At 41.2% G+C, this 24,361-nt stretch overlaps 1 protein-coding gene across 3 annotated transcripts in view; it reads left to right on the top strand.

Moving 5' to 3' along the window:
* Positions 1-9,229: 9,229 nt before the first annotated feature.
* The window catches only part of MRTFB (myocardin related transcription factor B), a 70,818-nt gene continuing 55,686 nt past the window's right edge, over positions 9,230-24,361 (top strand). For 2 of the 3 annotated variants that reach the window (XM_064672819.1, XM_064672816.1), the window contains exons 1-2: positions 9,230-9,318; positions 12,290-12,334. The gene's annotated coding sequence lies outside the window, so the exon portion shown is untranslated. Of the gene's footprint in view, positions 9,319-12,289; positions 12,335-12,645; positions 12,715-24,361 lie in introns of all 3 variants that reach the window. The other variant, XM_064672817.1, reaches the window with a different exon arrangement.

Below are 24,361 nucleotides of genomic sequence, written 5' to 3'. Positions count from 1 at the left end.
AAATTAATTTTCCAGTTGGGCATGAGATGTTTATACTTTAAGCCCACCAAGTTGATTAATGACTTGGTCAACATAAGTCTTGGTTCACAGGGAAAGCATCTGCAGATAAGTAAATCAAACACTACTTGCCAATTTATAACATAGTATTTATGCTTCTACCCCGTGCATGCTGAATGATGGCAGTGGCACATGAATCAAATGGGAACTTCACAGATTCCCAAATGCCACAATCTGCCAAGATTTCATTAGCAATACCATAAAATAAAGTTTTCAATCTGGAATCTGAATCATTTCTTAAGGAAATCAAACTTAGAGAGAAAAGCCACCTTGTGCTCTTTGAAAGTCAGAAAAAGACAAATGAAGAACAGCTCTTGGTGGCCGAGGTGTGAGAAGGAGTTGCGGAGGAGGGGTTACCCCAAGGGTGGGGGTGGATGGTGCTGCAGAGCCAGGAGTGTGTGCTGAAGGGACACCCTCTGCAGACACTGCACAGCCTGGCTCTGTCCTTCCTTCCCTCTAGGACACCTGGGGCCCTGTTCCATATGGATCAGGACACGTTACATCCAGCACAGTGGGACAGAGAACTGGAGAAGCCTGAGCAGAGCCCTGCAGCCCAATCACTGCTGCATCAGGGTGAGGATGGGGACACCAGGGCTGGGGGACATGGCCCAGCCACCTCACACCCTCAGCCCAAGCAGAACAGGGCCGTGAAAAGGACGGTACTTAAAAGGCAGAATAAACAGGAATAATTAATTTTCAGGGACTGCAAAATTATGTGATCACCTTCAGATTCCCCCCATCTGTTGCTAAGCAGCATTCTTAAGTCACAAGCTTTGCCTTACAAAATGAACAGCAGCCTCCACACATTTTGCTATTTTTACATTTTAAACTGTTCTTTTGCCAAGTTTTCATTATAACTGTATTTTTCAAAAGGCTCTAAAACAAAACAAGACAAGCACTAAGATAGCTGCATCCCTTGGGAAAAGGTTTCAGTTACTACCTGGGACAAGTAGCCCGTGAACTCTCCAGTCTCCAAAAAGGAATTACAAGAGCCTCCATCTCCCACGAAGCACTTTCTGCCTCTCAGCTGTGAGCTTTCCATGAGAAATTGAACCTGCATCATGGAAAAGGCAAGAGCATGATACATTTGGTTTTGTATATTCATTATCAATTTCAAACTGTATAAACAAAATCTCAGAATTTTTCCTGTGGTGGTAGTGAATTAATTGTATTAATTCTTTCAATCTGTGTTAAAGATGTTCCAATGAGACTCCCATTCGATGCTCTGGGCATTCTGACAAAAATTAAAATTAAATTAACTAGCTCCCTCTGCTAGAAATTCTCTCTCATTTAATTAGAAGTAAAGGGCTGGCTGCCAACATTCCAAAACTAATACCAAACATCCCCACTGCAAACACCCTCTCCACAAACGCTTTGATGTGCTCCCAGAAATTTCAGAAATCCTCAAGAAGCAAGCAACAAAGAGCTCAGGATCTTTCACAAACGGTGGGCTGTTAATTCCTCACACTTAGAGCCCATGAGTCTGCAGTTTAACCACACTACACTGGTAACTCAGCTAAACAAAATGAGCAATCATTTGAAAGTGCAAACTGACCATCAGCTCCATCTTTGATATCCATGGAGAGAATAAATCATTAACTAGAATAACACGGGCCATCCTGTGCAGTCTGTGGTCTGGAGGTGCCTTCCAAGGAGAGGGAATATTCACATTACAGCAGGTCTTTTCCTACCCTTCTACAGGAAAGGCAGAAGGTTTTTGCACGGTCTGCTAAACCAGCTCCAAGGTGATAAATGATACCTTTTCTTGCCAGCCTCTCCCCAGGGTAGCAGTAAATAAGACCACAGCCACCATCACACAGGCTTCTTTCCTGTGAAGGTGTTTTTAAGCACTAGCAAGAGACTGCCTGGAGATTCTGGGGTCCTCTGCCGAACCACAGGATGTACCCTCAGCTCTCTAGAAAAGCATTTCCCAAAGGGATACCCTGAAAGCTTCCCAACCCTCCCTGTCTAACTGTAGCAGCATTTAGAGCCACCCAGCTAACAACTGTTTCTCACACAGCCCCTGGCCCAAATCCACACATGATAATTAGTCCATGACTTTTCATACCCTCCCAGGTGCCTCAGCACCCACAGAAGCAACAACTCACCTTGGCCCCATACCCAGCTACACCCCCCAGCCTTGGAGCAGCTGCATGGCCACTGATTAGGCCATCACTGTCTTGGCAAGGAGCATTGCTTAGGGAAGATTTTTGTTTCATATAAATTAATATATCAACAGAATAGCTTTAATAACACTTATAACACTTTAATAGCACTTATATCCACTGACTGCCCAGGAATAGCTGGGGACCTACACTTTACCTGGAGGAAAGAGAAGCAGAGACTGTCATTTTTAATCTTTGTTCGTCTCTTTTTTTTCTCCCCCAGCTGAGCAGAAGGACAGGAAGCAGGTAACCAAACCTGCAGCCTAGGGGTAGGTAAGTAGGCAGACCTGTTGCCAACTCAGTCTCATCCCTGCAAGCCTCCAATTCCTGCAAAACTGCAGGACTGTGGCTGAGACATGAAAGAACAGCAGTCCCTGGCATGTGTCCTGTTGCTTAAGGGAACAGGCAGATGAGGAGAAAAGAGGCATGGAGGCTGCAGAGATGGAATACACACGTGTTCAAAGGTGGGGCTGCATCCACACAACAGGAAAAACAGGCAGAAAAGTCTAATGCAGGCAAAATGGGCTGATAGAGGGGATACAGGTACTCCAGGAAAAAACAGCCAAAACAGGGAAGCCATTGGGAGAATTAGAGAAAATAAGCCACTGGAAGGATCAAACAAAAATGAAAAAATAGAATTTAAATGCCATCAGTAGATATATCCATTTCTTGTGACAGACTACTAAAGCTTCAGTACAAGACTGAATTTACAATTAATAAAAACAACTACTGTTTGGTAGTGCTGCAAACCCCAATGCAGTACCAGCCGATGTTCCTGAGTACTTTCTGAGATATAACCCCAAGTGTAACCCTGTTTTCTTGCACAAGAAGCCACTGCTGACCTGCAGTGAGCTCCATTCAGTAAGGTCAGCATGACTACAGTTGGCAATGGAGACTAAACCTACAGGATCATTGCTTCCAGACATCGGGGCCCTTCTGGATAATCACTGGGTTCAAACCATTGGAAGTTTCTCTAGAGAATACAAAAAACTCATGGCAGAGATAAGGTCAGCCTACTGTTTCTGTAACAGGGCTGTTTCAATTAATACTGGTTTATATTGCTTCTTTAACCAGTAAGCTGGTGAGAGGTTTTCATATTTTTTGCCCTAGTTCTTCACTATTACACTGATAAACTCTGTCTTCTCTTTCAGTCTCCTTGTCCAGCAGAACTAAGAATTGGTTCTGTGGTTTACACAAAAAGTCCATCTAGTCCAGCATCCTCTCTCTAAGAGCAGCCACAATGAGACACTCCACATAAACAACCCGTCCTTTGTTTCCTATTGAACTCCAGGAGTTGTCCTCCTGTGAGAGAACCACCCCTTTTTAACTATTCTGCCATTTTGTGAGGGCCTGTGCAACCAGAGTGTTAAAAGGTTGTTCAAATCCAAGTAACACTGTATCAACAACTTATCCTCTTCCCCCTCAGTTATTTGAATAGCTCTAAAGATCCTTTGGAGAAAGCTCTTTGCAGAAGTAGTTATTTTGTCCTTGCATAGCATGTTTTGTCAATCTTTGATCTCAGGCCTTTAAGGAATATATTGGAACGTAATAATTACAATTTATAGGGCACTAAGAGAAGCCATAGTAGTTCTTGCCCTAGTTTCAAAGTAGCTTGCTCAGCTGTAAACTAACTGCCCTATTATTCTGTAATCCAGCAAGTTATGTGGCAAAATTGTGGTCTTTACTCAGTGAATTCTAACATGAAATGCAGTATCTGCCATCAAATATGGAGCTGGCACTTGGCTTTGGGAGCCAAGGCTAACAACTGAATTTCTTTTTCTGCAGGTAGTCCAAGTCTTTGAGGATATAACCTGCCTAAAATGATGAAAGAGCACAGATGACAGATATTGCAAAAGCTAAGATATCAAAGGAATAGGGATTTAACTCTCTAGAAAATAAGAATAAGGTAACCACATCTGCATTGTTACTAGAAAGTTTCCTCTGCATGTTCCTCTGCCCTCTAGCTCAGACCTGATCAAAATATCCTAATAAGCAGCAATTTCTGCAATTTCTGTACTGGAACTTCTCTTGAGCTCCCATGTTAATTGTTCTTTTGTGGACTGTGCTGGAAAAACTGCAAGTACTTTCTAACGAAAATATCAGGCACAGAGAACAAGGATCACAAAATGCTTTTCTCAGCATCTGAATTCTTACAATGTGTAATTAAACCTCTTAGAGGTTAATCATTCAATAAACAGTCCCATTGAGCAAAAAGCCTCACACACTATGTACTAATTGCAACCTGAACAGAGAAAACCCCAAGTGGTTCACCGGGGCTCTGGTGTAAAAGCAGATTTACAGAAATTCTGGGAAATGCTTAAATTGTAATGTGCAGAAATTGATTTATATGAATTTTCAGTGCTTCAATGAAGGTACATTTCCAACATGTTCTAAAGCAGAATTAAAAAACTTAACAGCTTCAAAAAACATTCTTATGCCTATAAATAACAAGAACTAGAAATTCTGATGTTTAATATAATTCATTTACATGGCATTTCTATTTGGAGAGAGGTGGAACTATGATACACTTCATCTGAGTAGGTGCTAAGCTTGTCTCTGAAATAGCATAAATTTGGTTCTGTTTTAAACTAAGTGCTCCAGCTATTTGTGTTAGCAGACACAGGCTTCGAGTGCTTTCTTGGGAAGGATGTTACAAATCACAATGTCTCAAGATTAGGATAACAAAAAAAACCCTACTTGAAAATTTATGCTCATGTTTTTTAAAATTCCCCACTAGAGTTTACAGAGAATGTGGTTTTATTGAGTGACATTGGATTTCCTCCATTGAAAGCTGGTGTGATTCTTGTATACACTTTTCAGACATTTATATATCAGAAAAAGAAAAATAGACTGGAAGACCTGCACTGTAAGACAATCATTGTAAGACAATCTTTTTCTAAGCAGCAGTAGCAAGTTGTTATTGATAATGAGGCAGTCAGATGCAGTGGTTATTGCACCAACAGCAGGGCAATTCCATGTTCCTGGGAAGCTCCATATCCAGGCTGGAGTGCCAGCAAGGGATTCTTAATATTACTGGACAACAGTGTCTTCTTTTGATCAACACAGATATGGACTTGTTGGTCGAGAAGAAATGCAGTAAGTCCTCTCTTTTCTAACGTCCTCAAGAAAAGAACTGATGGAAAGAGCTTGAAAAAAAGGGCAAACGACTTTGAGGTGTCCTCAAAGATTGTTACAGACATAACTAAGACAAGTACACTGATGATTTTACTGCTGCTGCTTGTATTTGATATGACTTGGACATGTAAAATGACACGGGTGATTTTGGTAAGTCCTGTGCTTATTTAAAATTAATTACAGAATAGTTTTATTGTATGTTTGAAATAATGAATTGTCTTTATTAACAAATCTGAACACAGTGTAGACATCTTGAGAAGAAATTCTTTATATAAAGCCTGTACTAGAACTGAGAAGCATCTATAGTTTCTAAATCATTCCTAAAAAGGTTTGTCTTACTAAATAAACAGTCCTTCCCTTAAGTATACAGCTTGCAACTGCATGATGAAATACATTTTTGTTATAAATCACAACAAATGTTTTTATTTGGGCATTAGTTTGGATATTAAAATACTGACACTGTGTCATTTGTGTGCTTCTCATGTTCCCCTGTTTCTAACAGCAGGACACTGGTTTGAAAGCAAGAGAGGGAATGTTGGGTGCACCTTTTCACACAGCAGCACTGCTCTGGCAGCCCAAACCACTGCACTGCTGTTCCCTATCCTGATCCTGCTGTAAGAAAGGGAACAGAGAATTCACTGTTATTCTTGGAGGGCTCTCATTGAACTATTCTGTAATAAGGAAGTGTTGTACATGTCCATGCCCAAGACAGGAAAGGTGGTGTTCAAAAGACAAGAACTATTGTGTGGAGCCAGACAATTTCCATACAGTGATTTTATGGAAGAAACCATTTTTAAGTAGTGATTTGCTGTGTCTTCTGTTTCACCAGTTCACATCACCATGTTGTTTCAAAAAGCACAAATGCCTTCAAGAAATGAGCACCAATGGTGTTTAATGTCAACCCTTTAACACACCTTTGTCTCAGATATCTCCTTTTCAGGCTTTTAGTATCCTACAGTATTCCTTCCCATGGCATACTCCATGTGTTCTGTAACAGGAACCACATCTCTACCCCTCTAATCAACTAAGGGGCAGTGCCTTCACCCATGCAGGTGTTGAAATAAGTGGAATGCTCCAGGCTGCATTGTGACATTGAGGGGATTTACATTTCTTACACAATGCTCTTGGATGTGCTTGTTTCCTCAGATTCCAATCTGCATTTCTGGAATAAGGATGGAATTTCAGTTCTTACATAAAGATAGAAATACAATCTATAAGCGACCATCCCCTGAAATCACAGATAATCTTTTTGTGGTTCTGTTTTTCCAACATGTTGGCTAACTTAAAGGAAGGAAAGGTAAAGAGGAAGACTGGACTTTGTCAACATAATCTCTCTGTAGCAAAGGGTTGTCTCATTCTTTTAGGAAAAGACAAAATAAAGAATTCTTTGTGAATAGAAACCATTCCACAAAGATTTTTACTCCCAAAATATTAAAAAATTAGAAGATTTCATAGAAAAGGGTAACAGCAAATATTAGGTAATTTTAAAGGATAATATATATGTTCCAGGCATTGAGACTAAATGTCCATTGAGACTAAATGTGAAAAACAGAGTAGTATTGCTGATAAGAATTTATTTATAAATGTCTTTACTCTCAACAAATTCTGACCATGTTAAATGCACTTGTCCCTGCCAAATGCACTGAACTAAAGGCATTCCAGTAGTTGTTCCACTGCACAGCTCTGTTTAACTGTATCAGTCTCACCCACTTACATACATCTCTGTTACTTTTCCTGCTGTTTTTGTTAGCAGCAATACCTGCTTGTGTTACAGAATAATCTGTCCTGAATTTAGAGTATTGTTTCTGCCAGTTTGAGAAAACGATGTTTGGACACAACAGACATCCACTGAATTTGTATCCATTTCTCTGCCTTAATTTCCAACGTTTTAGGACTGTCTCCAAGTAAGGTAATAGCACAGCAGGACACCTTAACTGCTTTGTAACCCTAATTTGATTGATTAGATGCTACACAGTAAACTGAGCACTTATCGGTGGTTGTTTGCATTCTGGTTTTAAAAGCAGGCTCACATTTGAACTATTTCATTTGAAGAGGGACAGAAGTAAATCTGGAGCAAATTACTGGTTTTAATGAGATCTTTACATAGTTCATTGCTAAGTTTCCAGGTCACTGTTTTTAGTTTGTTCTGAAATTGGATAAAATCTGATTAGCTGACTGTAATCTAGAGAAAGGAGATATGTACCCTGTTTTGAAAAGCCAAACAAATAATAACCCTTCCAATCCATCTAAAACAATTTGAACAAGTAATTCTTTAAATGTCAAAGCATTTGTTTATGGTGAAGCATATTGCAATGTTGTCTTAAAACTATAAGAAATTAAAACATGACCTTTTTTTTTGTGCCTATGGTGTCACTGCTTAACAGATGCACCAAAAAACTCTTTGGAGCAGAGAACCTTGTTTTGCTTGGTCAGCATGACACAGTCTCCCAACAGGCTCCTAGACATTAGGAAATGGTAAATAATAAAAAAGCTGTATTAGACCATTGCACCAAGTGGCAGCTTGGTCCTTAAGCTGTGAGCAAAAAAAAAAAAAAAAACACCAACCAAAAGCATCAGGGTTGCATAATAACGGGCCTGGTGCAGTGTACAGACAGAACAGGACTGGCTCGGTATTAGTAAAAGTCAATTTGTTAGATATTCACTGCTGTAAGCACAGTGTTGCTCAACATGTGCAATAAATTATTGTGTGCATGCATGGTCACATTCTGCTTGCAGAATAAGCACCGGTGTTCCCTATTGCACGTTCTCAAACATAAATCATCAGCTTTCCAAAACCTCTTTGAGGGATTTTTTTTTTCCTCGTGATTGGTTTGATGTTGAATCAAGTTCAGTCACCTCAGACACTGACAGCTAAGCCTGAAGGTAAAACGCACGAGGTATGAGTCCCATCTTGTTTATGAGTGTTTGCGCAGCCGACATTTGAAGCCATGCCCTGAGTTTTGCTTCGAATTTCAAACGCGTGCTGCTGCAGCACCTGGAGGGGTGCGCTGAGGGCCTGAGCGATGTTTACCCCGGCTCCCCTCAGCCTCCGCCCGCCCCGGGCCCGATCCCCGGGCCCGGCCAGAGCACCCAGGGCCACCTGGGCAGGGGCGGCCACAGCCCTGGGGGCCACTCGGCCAGGGAGTGGCTGTGAGGGACAGGCCGGTTTGCCCGGGGCGGGACCCCCAAACGTTCAGAAATTACCTGTATGAGGAACAGTGTGGCAGCAGGACCAGGGCAGGGGTTGTACCCCTGTGAGGGGGACACATTCGTGAGGCCGCACCTCGAGTGCTGTGTCCAGTTCTGGGCCCCTCAGCTCAGGAAGGACATTGAGGGGCTGGAGAGGATCCAGAGAAGGGCAGTGGATGTGGGGCAGGGTGTGGAGCACAGGTGTGATGAGGGGCGGCTGAGGGAGCTGGGGCTGTTTGCCCTGGAGGAGGCTCAGGGGGGCCCTCATCGCTCTCTACAATTACCTGAAAGGAGGCTGTGGCCAGGTGGAGGTCGGGCTCTGCTCCCAGGGAACTCGTGACAGCATGAGAGGACACAGGCTCAAGCTGCGCCTGGACATTAGGAAGAATTTCTTCACAGAAGGGGTGATCAGACATTGGAATGGGCTGCCCGAGATGGTGGTGAAGTCACCGTCCCTGGAGGTGTTTAAGGGACGACTGGCCGTGGCACTCAGTTCCCTGGTCTGGTTGACAAGGTGGTGTTGGGTCACACGTTGGGCTTTTTTGACCCAGTTTTGACTCTGCCGTTCCGCTCAGGGCTCGATACACACGAAGCCCTCAGCCCCGCTCTGAGGGGCGCGAGTGCCCGGATGTGCGACCCCGCCCCCTCGCCCGCCCCCCGCCTCCCACACGCGCGCGCCCCCGCGCGCGGCCCCCGCGGGAGGGGCGGTTCCGGCGCAGCGCTCGCGAGAGGAACATGGACACGGACATGGCCGCGGCCGCGCCGGGCCGGGGTGAGCCGGGGCGGGCGGGGGGCACCGCCGGGGCGGCACCGCGCGGGGACCGCGCCTCACGGGCGGCAGCGGGGCCGCGGGCCGGACCGGGCCAGGCTGGTGGGGCCACCCGGGAGCTGCTCCGCCGCCCGGCCCCGGGGTGGGCTGCGCCTCTGCGGGAGCGCCGGGGGCGGGCAGGGGCCCTGGAGGGGCGCGGGGGTGGTGATGGGGCGGCCCCGCAGCTCCGCCGGCCGCTCCGGGCCCCGCGCAGGTGGAGCTGCCGGTGCCCGCAGCGCCCGCACCGCGCCCTGGGACGCGGCTGCCGCGGCCCGGCCGCGGGTGGATGTGCCCCGTTGTTGTATCGGTATTTGCTGGAGAGGAGCACACGCTCCCGGGGGACGCGCGGGGCCCTGGGCAGCGGGGCGGCAGTGCGGGCACGGCCCGAGCCCGGCCGTGGGAGCCGCGGGGGAAACCTCTGCACGCCGTGACCCAGCGCGGGGTCACCGAGCTGTGGGAAGAGCAGCGGCTGTTACCGAGCTCGGTTTGTTGTCTGTGACACACGGGGTTTAGGTGGCACTTGGTTAATCCGTTTTAGAGTGGTCAGGCAGGAACAGGTTGCCCAGGAGGCGGTGGAGTCACCATCGCTGGAGGTGGTTCAGTGGTTTAGGGGTTACAGTGGCAGCGCTGCGTTGGTGGTTGGACTGGATGATTTTAAAGGTCTCTTCCAGCCTTGACGATTCTGTGATTGTATCATCAGCTCTGTTCACACGTGTACCCACAGTCCCTGTTCGCACAGATCTGCATCCCAGGGCCACAGCACTCGGGTGGCACTCGTGTCCCTGGCGTTCTTCGGGATGTAGGGAACGAGGTGCAGAGCTGTGCTGCAGTGCCGTCCTTTCTGCCTTTGCCTTTATTCCATTTATCTGGGTTTTGCGTTGGTGTCCAAGTGTGCAGTGCAGAAAACTGCTGTTGGTCTATCTTAGTGCAGTTGAGAGGAAAACCATGATTTCCTGGCTGCAGCAGGCAATTACCTGAAATAAAACTTCCAAGATTTAAAGGGAATAATTTATTTAGTCCCAAAGTAAACATTAGAAAATTATCTTTTCATGCGTGTTCAGCACAGAGCACCATGAAATCTCATGTGTCAATATGTCTAAAATACTTAAGACTTAAACATCACTCACCTCTTAAGAAAAAAACCAAGCTTGCACTGTCCTGTGAGTATGGCACGTTCCAAAGTTCTTGTTTATGGCAGGTGATCACACTTCTGACACTCCCTCTTTTCCTTTATGCTGGAAAAATGGACAGTTTTTCAATTAATTGAGGTTTTAAAGCTCTCAACAAAGACACAGCTGGCATTTGATAAAATTACTCTCTTAATGTTTGACATTTTTTCTTGTTCCTTTCTGAACTTTTCTTTCCTGTTTAATTAGTTAGGGCAAATTGTGATTTTTGTGGTATAACTTGCATTTAAAACTTGACAGAGTGCTGTCTGGTAATGACACTGGTTACTAAGCAAATAAACACATCTGGAAGCTGAAGATCCCTGGTATGTTACTGGAAGTGCAGAACAGCTTTGAGGATTTGGCAGTATTTAGAGGAGCGTAGAAAACAACTTGATGCAGTCATCCAACAACACGAAAATCACCTTAATATTTATCTTTTTTATTTGTGGGATTCTGTTGAATGAGTCAGTATAAAAAAGCTTCAAAAGTGGAGGTTAATACATGGATATTCAGACAAATTTAGTATTTATATGCATAAAATGCTTAGTAAATTGGAGCCTTGGCTTGTTAGTCAAGCAATCAAATTAGATAATTGGTGAAATGATGGATTAATATGATATCGGGTAGGGAATGTGCTTGGTTGTGGTTTACAGTTATTTAAACAATGTCAGGATTACTGATGAAATAAATATTGGAAGGAAGAAGGAATATATTTTTTCATTGGCCGTGTCTTTTTTTTTTTAGGCCTTTTTGCCATTTTTGCCTTTTTGCCATTTCCCTCTTATAACCTCTTCCTTGTGAGTGGTTTAGTTTGGTTTTTTATATGTTTAGTTTTTAACCTCTGTCACTGATACGTGAGGAAACCACAACATCAGCTTCAGCCTTTGGGCATGGAATCCATTAAAAGAAGAAAAAGCCAATCTGTAGGATTCACCCCTGGGAACAAATGGAACATTGTGTGGCTGGGCAATGCATGGGATGTTTTAAGGCTGATACCTTTGGCTTCAAACCCAAAACAGGAAAACCTCATTAATGTTATATGAAACAGCATGTGATAAATTCCAGCCTTAAAAATAACTGGCTTCTTGAACTTTTCTAAATTTAATATGCATTAGGTTTCTGTTGACATCATCATATGTGTCTGTATATGTATATTTGTACACACATACTCTAAAATGTACTAATAAATTAAATGTAGCTGAAGGAACAAATATGTTTGAGTTGTCACAGCAAAAAGACAGAATGTTGTGTGAGCAGTTTCTTTTTCTTTATAAAGGGTCCATTGCATTGGAATCTGTAGAAAACTAGAATATATTTCTGTTATTAAATGAAGTTATAGTGCTTAGATATAACTGGCACTTAAACTTCCAAGTGTGAAGACATTCCAGCTGTAAGAAATTATGCAAGATGGACTTAAAGGAGCTGGAACTGATCTCATATGTTGTAGTCGAGTTAAAAGAAGAGGGGTTTACCACTGTTATTCTTGCCAGAGGTAACTGGAAGGACAAATAAGGTCTTAGAATTTGAGTAGTAACAGAAAAGGTGCTAAAAGATTTGCTTAGAGCACATTAGAATCAGTTTACTCTCAGGAGTTTAGCCTAGTAACATACTTTATCATCACAAACCTGCAAAAACTGAGAAAGGGGAATTAATATTCTTAGGGCTTTAATTTCTTAAATGGACTAGAATATGTAACTTTGAAAATAATGAATCCTTGTGACATTTTTGTGACTTCTGTTTTTCTTCTTTACTTTCCAACTGACCAGAAATGTGCTGAAACGGACACTTTAGAGGGGAGCAAGAGATACAAGGTAAGTGCTGTAGCTTAAAGTAATTAAAACTTTCTAAATCCATTTTGTAAATAAAGCTATTTTTTTAGTGAGAAGTGTATCCCTTTAAATTGTGCTGCTTTTATAATCCTGTTAAAATGGCAGGTTTTCCAAGAGATATGTTCCTATACAAACAGAAATTTGGAGATATGTAGTACCTGTGTTACATGAACTAAGAGCAAGTTTCTGTGATTATATGCTTTGGCATTTGATACAAGTCATTTTTAATTACCTCTTAGAATTTTGAATTAAATATTTGTATGCTGATTGAACAATATTTTCTCTTTTTAAAGGACTGTCATGCTTGCAAGCCTTCAGAGATTATATTAGACTTTTTCCAGATGTGAATAGTTTTGCTATTGGTAGGTAAAACTTTGGCCTATGGAGCATTTTGTTTGTTTTTAACTGTTTTTCTGCAGTGATTCAGGCTCATCCCAGCCCAGCACTTGCAAAGGGCCACCAGACCCAGTGTCCTTTGGTTAAATCAGTCCTGGTAGAGATGAGGAAGCTTCTGTTTCAGAGGGAGTAACCAAGGAGTTTAATGGCTGCTGATAGTGCTGTCTCAGGAGGTGTTAGGGAGGGAAATCAAGCAGCTCAGTAAAACAAGGAATTTAGGTTGTTTCAGCTAAAACATTCTCAGTTTTGGAACTGTGTGCCTCTGTGTTCTGCTGGTCCCCAAACGGTGACAATTCTGATCCTGCTCCTCCTCTTGCATGGGGAAAAAGGGCTTTGTTGGGGGGATGAGAGGGGTTGCCTGATTTTCAGAGTAACTGAGACAGACCACCAAGCTTAAAATCTTGATAATTTCTACTGAGGCCCCCTTAGATGGACCAGAGCATTGGTTCCACCTCTGCAGAAGAAGACAGACACTGCACATGACTTTGATGGCTAAGAACTGCTCCAGAGACTGGAAGGACAGCAAGACATACAAACCACCTTCTGTGTATACCCAGTTTTGTATCTGGAGCATTGATGTATTCCAACAAACCCGAAAAATGTGGTGTTAGGCAAGAAAAGAGCAACTGGATACACTTGCAGAGAGGGGAGCTTCCTTTAACCTGAAGGCAAGGTGTGTGGAGGGTTGTGTTGGGGCTGCACAGAGCAGAGCAGGTTGGTTAGACTTGGCAAACCAGTTCACTTGGTGTGCTGGGTAGTAAATCTACAACCCTTGTTGTAGATTTACTAACCCAGTTTCTGACTGGGAGTGTATCTGCTGCTCTCCTAGCAGAGTGCCCAAAAAAAGAGATCAACAACTGAAATTAGGCCTATTTGCACTTGACAGCCATGAATGTTTCATGATTGCTTCTTGAAATGAAACTATTCCATGCTGCACTGTGGACAGGGAACCCGTATTCCTGGCCTTGTTTAAGCCTTTTTAGCACCTGAAGTTCAAGAGCCAAAATTGCATTGTATTAGTTATGGCATACAACATTTCCAAACTCTCCTTCTGTGGTGAAGATTGATGGCTTCTGTAGAACTGCTCCTTGTGGTTGTTGAGGCTCTGTCGAAGCCACAGCCACAAAAATCTTCCATATCCTGAAACTCCAAAGCAAATGCACGTTACAGAATTTATTAAAGTATTCACATTCCTGTTATTAAATCCAGATGTTAATGTAACAGTTTTGCACTTGTGCAATAAACTGGGTCTCTGTGATTGTTGACTCAGTAGACAGTATTTTAAGATTTCATATTTGGGTACTTGGCTAAAGCCATTAATTAAATGTTTGAAGACGGGCTTCAAGCTGGGCAGGATGCCAAGAGCAACAGAGTGAGAGAGAAGTCACAGTTAAACTGATTTTTGATCTTCACACCAACTAGTGAAACACCAATGAACAAAACACTAAAAGACAGAAAGAAAACGCGCTGCTTTTCTACCCTTCTAAGACTGAATTTGTGAGATGATTAGCCCTAGTTTATATACCTATATATATATATATACACACACACATGTGTTTTTATTCCCACATTTTGTTTCTAATACTAGAAGCCTGCTGGAAGGCTGGGGAACAGTTGCTAAAAATGTGAATAAAAATTCTAGAGACATTAAAATTAGTGTGCCAGTCATTCTTTACTCTAAATGTAAAAGAGGTAGTTCATAAAAATTCAGCAGAGAAACTCATTAAAATGAGTTGAAGTTGTTAGTGTATTCCAGTCAAGTCCAGTTAATACCCATAAATGTTTCTTATATCTTGTGAGTGGCAACTTTTTCAGTATTTCCTATAGAAAAAATAAATAGAAGAGAGGTAGAATTCCAGCTACTGGCATTCTGACTAATTTTAAAAATGAAGATGTGTTGCTTGATAAAGTTGCAATCCAGCAAAGCTTTAAGCATGTGTTTCTGAGACTAAATGGGGTGCACAAAGTTGAACACGTGCTTAAAGCTCTTCAGGATTTAGAGCCACATGTCAGCAAAGCTTTAGGAAAGGAAGAGTTGGGATGTAACATAAGCAGGGAAATGGGTGTGTAACTGTGTCTGTGGTGGGGTCTCCTCACCCCACAGTGCTACAGATGCAATTCTGTGTGTGAGTAATCCCTTACACGGGGGTGTTCAGAGGGAATTATGGTATCACTGTCTTTATGTGCATTATGGTTGGTCTGAACTGCACCATTTCTGCAGTATTTTAGGAGGTTTTGAGTGGAGTAATAAATCTCTCTGAACTATTTTTGAGTGTGGTTTTTCATTATGATATGTCACTTGGGATGTTATTTTTTAGGATATTCTCTTTAAAAAATATCATTTTAAACGTATTTTTCTATGGAAAGTACAGCTCAAGACAGGTACCCAAGAAGAAATGCCTCAGTGTTTTGCTAATGATTTCCAGTATGTAACTTGTACTCTTTGTACAGCCATACTCTGTATAAATATCCTTAGTGTGTTTATAAGGTTTTTGTTAAAGCCTTGTAACCTGTGTGAATTAGGAAATAGTTTAAAAAAATCCTTTTTTTAATCAGCTCTTGACACCATTTAGTACTGATGTGTCAGATTTGCTGTTATTCAGATCAGTAATTTTTTTCCAATGTTTCTGTAGTTTGGCTCGTGTGTTTTAGGTAAGTACTGAGAGCTGTTACAACACAACTTCACAACTGTGTGTGAAGCTCCAGAAAAGACAAAACCTCACCATTTTCTCCTTAATGTATTCAACACTAATTTCATTTGCAGTGTCTGATTTCAGTTCACAGTTTATGAGGGTAGAGCTCACTGACTGTATTTCTAGTAAATATTTAATTCAAGAGAAGTTGCTGCTTTATGTTGCAGTCTTTATTATTTCTGAATTTGTATGGGTTATTTACAGTAATGTTTCTTTACGTTATTGTCAAATAATACAGCAGCACTTGCATACGAAGTACTGAGCAAACACTGTCAGTGTTTGCAAAATATAAACCATCTTTATGGGGATTATAAATCTTCCAATGTGAATCAAGCCTTAAATAATTCACTCTACAGCTGTAGATGGTTTCAACCAACTTTCTTTGCTTCTGTGAATAACAGTGTAATTTGTGATTTTTGGAATGAGATCCTCCCTCCTCTGCCAGATGTTCCACCCTTCCTCTGTTCTGCCAGTTGAACCATTTGATGGCTCTTTCACCAGGTCCTGTACAATGTGCCTGATTTTAAAAGCTGGGAATTGGGAAAACAGAAAGGTGGAATCTCTGGGAAAGGGTGAAATGCAGATGGTTTCAACCTATTCCAGCCCACAGTTCGTCTTTCTCTGCTTTGAGAATGCCCTGAGCAGGAGCAGGGGGGGAATGTGGAGCCCAGCCAGCCATCAGACATGGAGTGTGGATAAATCACGGGAAGGTGCTGCCCTTTCATGCAGACTAAGCACAGGGAGACTCCTGGACACACACACGGGGCGAAATTCTGCTGTTTCTCAAATATCTGGGGCAGGTGGAGCCAGAAGGTATTCCAAAAGATACAGTTCCATAAGCATCTCTCAGCTGCCTGGGGCTTCTTGGCATCTGTAGCCAGACTTTTGAAAGCCTAATCCAAGCCTTCTCCTGGCTGGCTGAGGAACATGGTCAGGAGAGGAACAGGTTATCAAGGAAGGATGGTATACAGAGCATTTGTGATGGGGAAAGTGGAAGCTGAGTTGAGAGGTGATTTAGTGATACATGGAGGATAGAAACAAATTGAGAATTCAGGGAGAGGAATCAGGAATGGTACTAAAGTGGTCTGGGGAAGAAAGGAACTATGATCTGATCTAGAAAAGGAATTATGAAAAAAAGGCAAGAGCAAAAGAAACCTGGGCTGTAGTATTTATATCTGACCAGATTATATTTAAGGAATATCTTGTTTTCATGAGAAATCAGTATTTTCCAACAGAGTTTCTAACCAAGCTTTGTAGTATTTTTTTTTTTTATATTTTGAGTGCTGCTCAAAAATGTATCTTTGAGGAAAGAGTGGGATTGCTTAGGTTTTCCAGCCTGTTTTTACTGATTTATTCATGATTAAAAACACTGTGTGTTTTAGTGTTAGTAAATAGATCAAACCAAAGTGTTTTGAAACATACCCTAATAAATGACATTGGATAACTGTTAAATGATGGAAATGCTACAGATCAGAAGACATGCTAAAGCAAGATATTTTCTGTTATGCTGCTGAAGACCAGAAATGTCTGCTATACAGATAAAAGTGTTATGTAGGAGAGAAATTATGGCTCCAAGTGTTTTTAGGCTAATGAGTTCATAAATTGACTGCTACTCTAGTTGTGATGTGTTCAGGAGAAGAAATGGTCAGTAAGAGCTTTTTCATTAGAGAACTGTGGAGAGATAGAGGAGGACATATTATGTGTTTTAAAGATTTTTTTTGCATTCTGAAGCTCATGAAGTTTACTCCATGACTGAAGAACATTTTCAGCTGAGGGGAGAGAATTATTCAGCCACTTGGTTGTTCTGACAGAACCCTGTATTTAATCTCTGTGCCACTGGACCTAATTTGCCAGTAACTGATTTAGCTTTGCTAAACCCTTGGAGTAGATGCTCTGGTGGTGTTGTGTTATTATTTTAATCATACATTTATGAACATTATTTTCCTAAATTAATATGATATTTGGAAATAATTGGTGGAATGAATGAAGGTGTTGCAGTCAGGTTTTCTCATTTTTAAGTCTACACTTATGACATTTATATCTTTTAATACATGAGGCCTTTTTCTCTGTTTAATAAATTTCTGTTAAGTGGTTCTTGAGATTTTAAGTATTTCTAAGGGCCATTATGTTTCTTCCTTGATCAGCTTATTCTTGGTTACTGCCATTTCTGCATAAACAGAGGACTTTTCCATCTCCTTTATAACTGAGGAAAATGAGAATGATGATTGTTTTTTAAGGGGAAGGTTTACTGGCTTTTTTTTACTTCAATTTGTATTACAAGAAAGATCCCAAGAAATGCAGAAATGCAGTGTTACAGCTGCTAAGTGTAGCAATTTGTGCTGAAATCTACTGTAAACAATGTTCTATTTCTTATTTATTTATTTTTAAACAAACAGCTTTGTAAGGAATGAAATATTGGAACACAATAGTTTAACAGATAAGACTTCTTTGAAAGTGCCCTTAGGCAACATAAACTCTCCTGACCCAGAGTTTCTGCCCTGTTAGTCTTTAGCTAATTTCAGTATGGAAAATGGAATTCCAGTTCATTTTAGCTTTGGAGATCGTGAGAAATTGGTTCTTAAAGCAGCAAGGGCATGGACTGGGGATTATAGCATTAAACTGTTTAGAACATCAGAGTTTTCAGGCAGCATACTAATAACATCATTTTTCTGGTTATTTTAGAATATGGGTGTTGATCTGGAGATTAAACTACATCACTTATACTCTTGGATCTGTATTTATAAAAATAATAAGTGATATTCCTTCCTGTGCTCTTACCCTGTTCACAGGGAGTATTAATGTCCTTGTCAGAAGAAATGTGCTTGATTTGAGAAGTTAAAGTTTGGCTTTTGTTTAGTAAAGAGTAATTTCATCTTTAACCAATTTATTTATTTTTGTGTTACAGCCATAATACCATGTATGTGGTGTATCTTCATGCTTAATTTCCAATATTTAGGAATCTTGGGGTTGATATTTTGTGGTTTGCTGAGGAATTTTTCTTCCTGAAAGTCTGTGCTTAAATGCATGGAATTCAGCATTCTTTCAGTATGCAGCTTTGGTGTTTCTATTAAAAAAACCAAACCCAAAACACTTCAATTCTGGGGAAGATCCTGCAAGATGTAAATCTATTACAGCTGATGTAATTGCATTCACATTGGGATCTTTTGTCACTGTTGTATCAAAAATCAGGTGACAATGCAAAGTGGGCTGTAAGCAGGTGAGCAGTGCAGCGTGACACTGTTCTCCCTCCGGGAAAGTGGGAAAACTTTTCCTTCTCCCTGCTTTACCAGGAGGTGTAACTTGGAGGGAGGGGGTCATCCCCCTGGAGCCATGAATCTGAGGAACAGCTGATACAGAAGTGATGAAACAACTGTGCTCCTCCCGTGCTCTTTAGAGTTTGTAATAGAAAGGAATGCTTTTAAGCCAAGCAATTACACATCTGTGCCCAGTTGCAGAGGCAGCTTTTGCTGGAAGGCTGGACCTCACTCTGACCGTAGAATAATGACACATCAGTGGAGAATAATTTATGTGTGTTACAAGAGCTGGCAAGAGCCCAGAGTGGTATTATGGGATTGCCAAAACGTGGTGTCACTGCCCGTGTTTAGTTAAGGGAGCTGAGCAGTGGTACCACAGCACATGTGAGGAGTGCACTATTTCAGGGGGGAGCTGTGAGGTACCTTTGGGAATGCCAGCAGAGCCTTCAGAATCCAGGGTTGTAGCTCACCCAGTGGTTTTGTCTAAGCAGGACAGCAGCACTATAAAAAATCATCTCAGTACTTACCCCACCACCTTTAATTAACCCTTAATTGTGCTTTTGTTGCTATTCAAAATGTCAAGTGAAGTGTTGAAGAGCCAGTCCCATGGACTTGTAAAGCAGACACTGGTTTTGGACCAGGCCTCTCTTTTCTTTCTAGTTAAAGGAAATAGAATGGATGAGAAGATTAAATACTTCTAATAACTTTGAAGTAAAACCAGTTGTTTGAGACAAATACGTGTCACAAAGCTCTGCCATGATTTTACGTGGTGGGTACATGATTGGAAATAGGGAACAAAAGAATATTGTAGAACTCTAAGCACTTATAGTGTAAATCAAGTAAAGACTGCACGGTAAATAGCTCTGCTCTAGGATGTACAGCAGGTTGTTTGTTTTTTTTTTTTAATTAAACATTAATCTGTCACCTTCTAAATTTTTCTTTTGTCCATTAGTGGGTTAAATTTTAAAAGTTTTGCTTTCAGAAGTTAAGAGGAACAAGTTGACTGGTTTCCATGGGAGCTAATTCAAGTTATTGTTTGCATTGTTAATATCTGAAAGTAGATGTGTTGGTGCAAGTCAATATGCAGCAAAAGGTCTGTGAAAGAGGGTTTTCTAAATTGCTCTAAGGCTCTGAGTAGGGCCTGCTTAACTGGGAACCACCTGCATGAGTGCACTGAATTTCAGGTCAGATATAATCATTTTGATCTTTTTGAGACCCTCTAAATGGAAGTTGCTAGTAATCTCTAATTATGCCTACCTTATTTTGAATTCATGTTTAATTAGTATTTAGTTTATTGTTGAATGTGAATAGTATGTTGAATTCTGTCCAATAGAAGTTGGTTGTGTTTTTTAAGAGAACAGCAAATATTATAATAATAAGGCTTTGCTAGTCTCTGTAACAGTGTACAGAAATAAAAAGAAGCAAAGTATCTATTTTTCCAGAAGTTCCAGTTAACAGATGTGGTTGTGCCAGGCTCTGTCCCATCTGTGGCAGGAGCAGAGGGCAGCACGGTCAGCGGGAAGCAGTCCTGCACTTCCTTCCTCCTTGACTTCAGTCCTTGTGCTTTCCTTGCTTTGTTCAGTTCAAGGGCTTGGTTTACAGGCAGTCAAATAAACAGAATAGCACCTGCAGCTTAGTCATAAATGGGAACATCTCGCAGTAGCCAACAAATGAAATCATGGAGTCGTCCAGCCTTTCCTGAAATGCCTTAACAACTTTACCAACATTCATTTTTAAGATAGGTCAGTATTTTAGTTATCAAAGGACTCTGAACACATACAGGATTTGTGAAAGGCTATGATCCAGTTTATTGATAAAAGTTATTAATTATTGCCTGAACTTGTAAAAAGCTCTGTGTAGGCTCTCTTCCCTTTTTTTCAATAAATGCCCACTTGTAGGACATGACACTAAAATGTGTAGCAATCCTATGATGTGTTCATATAAATATTTGACCCTTACTCCAGACTTGAGCTATCAAGTGCTTTTATAATACCAAAATGAACACTTGGGTTTAGATTTTTTCATATGTTGTCAACTTCAATCACATAAATAGATTCTGCTGGCTACACTTTATGTTTGCTGGCCACAGAAAATCATGGAGCACATGGGATCTTACTAATTCCTTCCACAAAGTTCTGTCATAGAGCAGAAGAACTGAACTTGCTTTTTGGCAGGTTAATCTGAGTTGATCTTGCAATTATTTGAACACTGCTGCTAAGTGCTTCACATTAAAGCTGATATTAAGGACTTAGGAATTTTTGTTAATTGGAATTTGAGTAAGTTGCTTCTGAAATCATATGTCACTAGGTTTTATTTGTTTTATTGTAAAAAATATTCTAATTTAAATGTGCAGAGACTTATGAGGATGAGAAACTGGAAGCATCATTTGTTTGCACCCCAGTAATGCACATGGTTTCTTTTTTGTTTGGTTGGTTTCTTTGTTTCTTTGTCTTGCTAAATTTAGGTATTATAAAACTGACCTTGTGTTGCTTTCTAAGCTGACTCCAAATTAATTTGCTGCCAGTGTTAATATAGGCATTTTAAAGTAGAATATTAAAGCAAATGTAAAATATTTACAATCAACATCATCTTCATAGACTGAAAAATAGGAATGTCACATTTAGATTTTTCTGACCATTTGCAAATGACATATTTCCATGCACTGTGTGTGCAACATCTAAACAAGGTACTACTTTGTTTTACCTTTCTAGTTTAAAGTATTTTTTATGAAGCTGTTTATTTCAATAGAACTGGTGAGGATGTGTGCTATAGCAGCTTTGTGTTTGTTTGATCCAGTTAATCCACCTGAATGATTTACACTGCCATAATATGAGCACTGCTGATCAAGAATATCCACAGAAAAGATGGGATGAAATCAAATTGTGCCTGCTCAAAAGGTGATTAAAAGTAAAAAGTTGTTGAGTTGCAGAGTTAGTTTCATAACTTTCTTAAAAGAAGATATGTTTGAAAAGTTTTATGTAATCAGTAAACAATTTAAACATTTGTTTCACCTGAAGGTAGTGATTTTGTTTTAGTGATGAATATTGTGCATATTGAACCTTGGCTTCAAGATATTTACTTACAGATATTTACTTAAAATATCTGTAAGTAGTTTAGCATCTTGGATAAATTCTATTATTAATTATCATTTTAAAGCCCGTGAAGTGTGAGCACAGAAGATAATTGTAATATTTACACCTCCTTACAACATTTTCATGGACCTTAAGGTATTTAAACACTACGTTTCCCAACACTGCTCAGAGGCTGATCCTTTCCAGTGCAGGGTTATGTGAAGCCCAGATTTGCCCCCCTGCTGTTTGCAGGGATTGGTTGGAGAAGGCAGCAGTGTGAGAGAAGGACAGAGAAATCATCTGGCTGGCCCTGCAGACCCAGGGCAGGCTGCAGTTTGCCCAGGCTCAGGGGAGCTGTGGGAGGCTGCCTTTGTTCACACAGCCCCCCTCTGTGCTGCTAATTAATGAGCTCTCAGCAGGGCCCGGCTCAGCACCAGGGCCCGGCCTGTGTTGGGTTTTTTGCCTGCAGGTAGCACGGGAGAGAATGGATCACCAAGGGTTCTCCTGACTCATCCCCTGCCCCTGTCCACATACAAGTCATTTGCTATACATTACCTAGTTTATGATGTGCATTTGCAAGTGGAGCTTACTTATTTTTCAGACTTCAGTCAGACTTAAAGATCTCCTTCAAAGAATTAGCAAAGAGAATCTCAGTGTAGCATTGTCATCAAAATGTGCAAAAGTGTTAAAATGAGTTTCTGGAGGTCTTCTGGTGTCTGCTCAGTGGTATTAATTTAACCAGAGCACACAGTTACAAAATTTAATCTCAATAAGTGATTTAGTGAAAGGGGAAATTTTTCTGCAGTGCTGACCAGCCCAGTGTGAACTGTGTGTTCCTGGAAGGAGGATGGCATTCCAGGCACTGCTATGATGGGAAGCGTGACAGAACCTCAGCTCTGTCAAATACTTCTGCACATTGTTTTTTTAAAGAAATTACTAGTAACAGTGAGTTTTGCATAATGAATAATCCAAGATGATTACTCATGGTTAGTCAGCGCTGATATTTCTCATGTTTTTCTACTTTTGTATAATTACCTCAGTAAAAATAGCTGTATGATTTAAATCCTTGTTGCTTTGTATTTTACCACAGAGATCAACTTAATTAATTAATATCTCGACACTGTTTTAACTGTAGGATTGCAATTTCTCTTTCAATATAATAATTTAATGTCAGTTTTCGTGTCAGAGTTTCCATACTGTATCCAAAATACTTCTAATGAGAGAGGCTGGATAAGAAGCCAAGTGCAGGAGTTGAAGTGTCACCAGACTGTCACTACTGAGGCTCCACTCTGGGAAAAGGAACAGCCTTGTACTGTGTGAAGGGGAATCTAAAATGGTTGAATATTCTCAAGATTTTTTTCATTAAAATTGTCTTCTGGTCTTTTAATCCAGTGTGAAATACATGAAATTAGAGCAGAAACCTCAACAAAATAAGCATTGTTTATGCAACTGAGGCAAACGTAATTTGAGACATTTTCTCCAATCAGTGGAATTATAGATGACAAAAATGAAATAGAACAACATATTCAGTTAATTTACTGATAATCTAGATGATTATTAATAGCAAGTACTTTCCATGTCTGTTATTTTTTGTACTCAGTCATAAATTCAGTGGTTCTAAGTGCTCTATCAGAAAGTGGATTTGAAACCTACTGAAAAAAATGAAAAAGAAAAAACAACTAAAAACCTATTCTGCACCAGTTTATTGTTAAAATTGTAGTGCTAAGTGCAAAAGGTTACTTTTTAGATTTTACATCTTTACTATTTTAAAAGCACCAATATTTGACGCAGTGCAAAAGACAGGTCAGTGATTTGGAAAAATACCTGTAAATGGGTTTTAGATACTTTGTAAGTATTGCCAAAGCTTTTTTTTTAATTACTGTTATTTATCTTTCAGTTTGGTTACTCAGGACCCTTTTTGCTGCAGGAATTTAATAAGATCTCAGCTGTATGATGGGATGTAAGCCCAGCTGCAATGAAATTGTGCATATACAGGGTGTGTCTCCAACAGAGCACGGGGCATTCCAGAGGTCCCAGGAACCTGTGTCCTGGCCTGAGGAGCGTTCCTGCCGTGGGAGCAGACACGTGGATTTGGGGTTGCTCCAGGAACTGCCTGGAGATGGATTTCCTGCAGCCAGCCCCGGGAGCTGTTTTTATTTTCGTGTTACCCCTTGCTGGTGGGCAGCGTGCCCAGAGGAGTCATCCTCTAGAAACTCTGTGCCTTTTCCTCTCCTCGAAGTGGGTATTTCATCCCCAGGGCCTGTCTCTGGGAAGTGACTCTCCAGGCTTCCAGTTCCCGGATTGTTCAGGGAGCTGAATGTTCCCGTGGACTTGGAGTGTTTATGTCCAAGCCCGCCTTGCGTTGATCCTGGGAAGAGAGGGGGAACTGAGCATTCCAGGGGTCTGACCACGGGCACTGAGCTCCTTTGGAGATGAGAAGGGAAGTTTGCTGAGGGCGTGTCTGTGCTCTGGTGGGACCAGCAGAGCTCTGAGTGCAGAGCCCTGGCCCTGCTTTAGGAGAGAGGAATTGCAGGTTGGTCTCAGTGTGACTTGGCACATTATCTCAGGTGCATGTTACTAATGCTCACTGCTCAC

The sequence above is a fragment of the Pseudopipra pipra genome, chromosome 16, assembly GCF_036250125.1.
Source record: "Pseudopipra pipra isolate bDixPip1 chromosome 16, bDixPip1.hap1, whole genome shotgun sequence".
Lineage (NCBI taxonomy): Eukaryota > Metazoa > Chordata > Aves > Passeriformes > Pipridae > Pseudopipra > Pseudopipra pipra.
The sequence above is the reverse complement of the archived record's forward strand: the minus strand, read 5'-3'. Positions and strand labels throughout refer to the sequence as shown.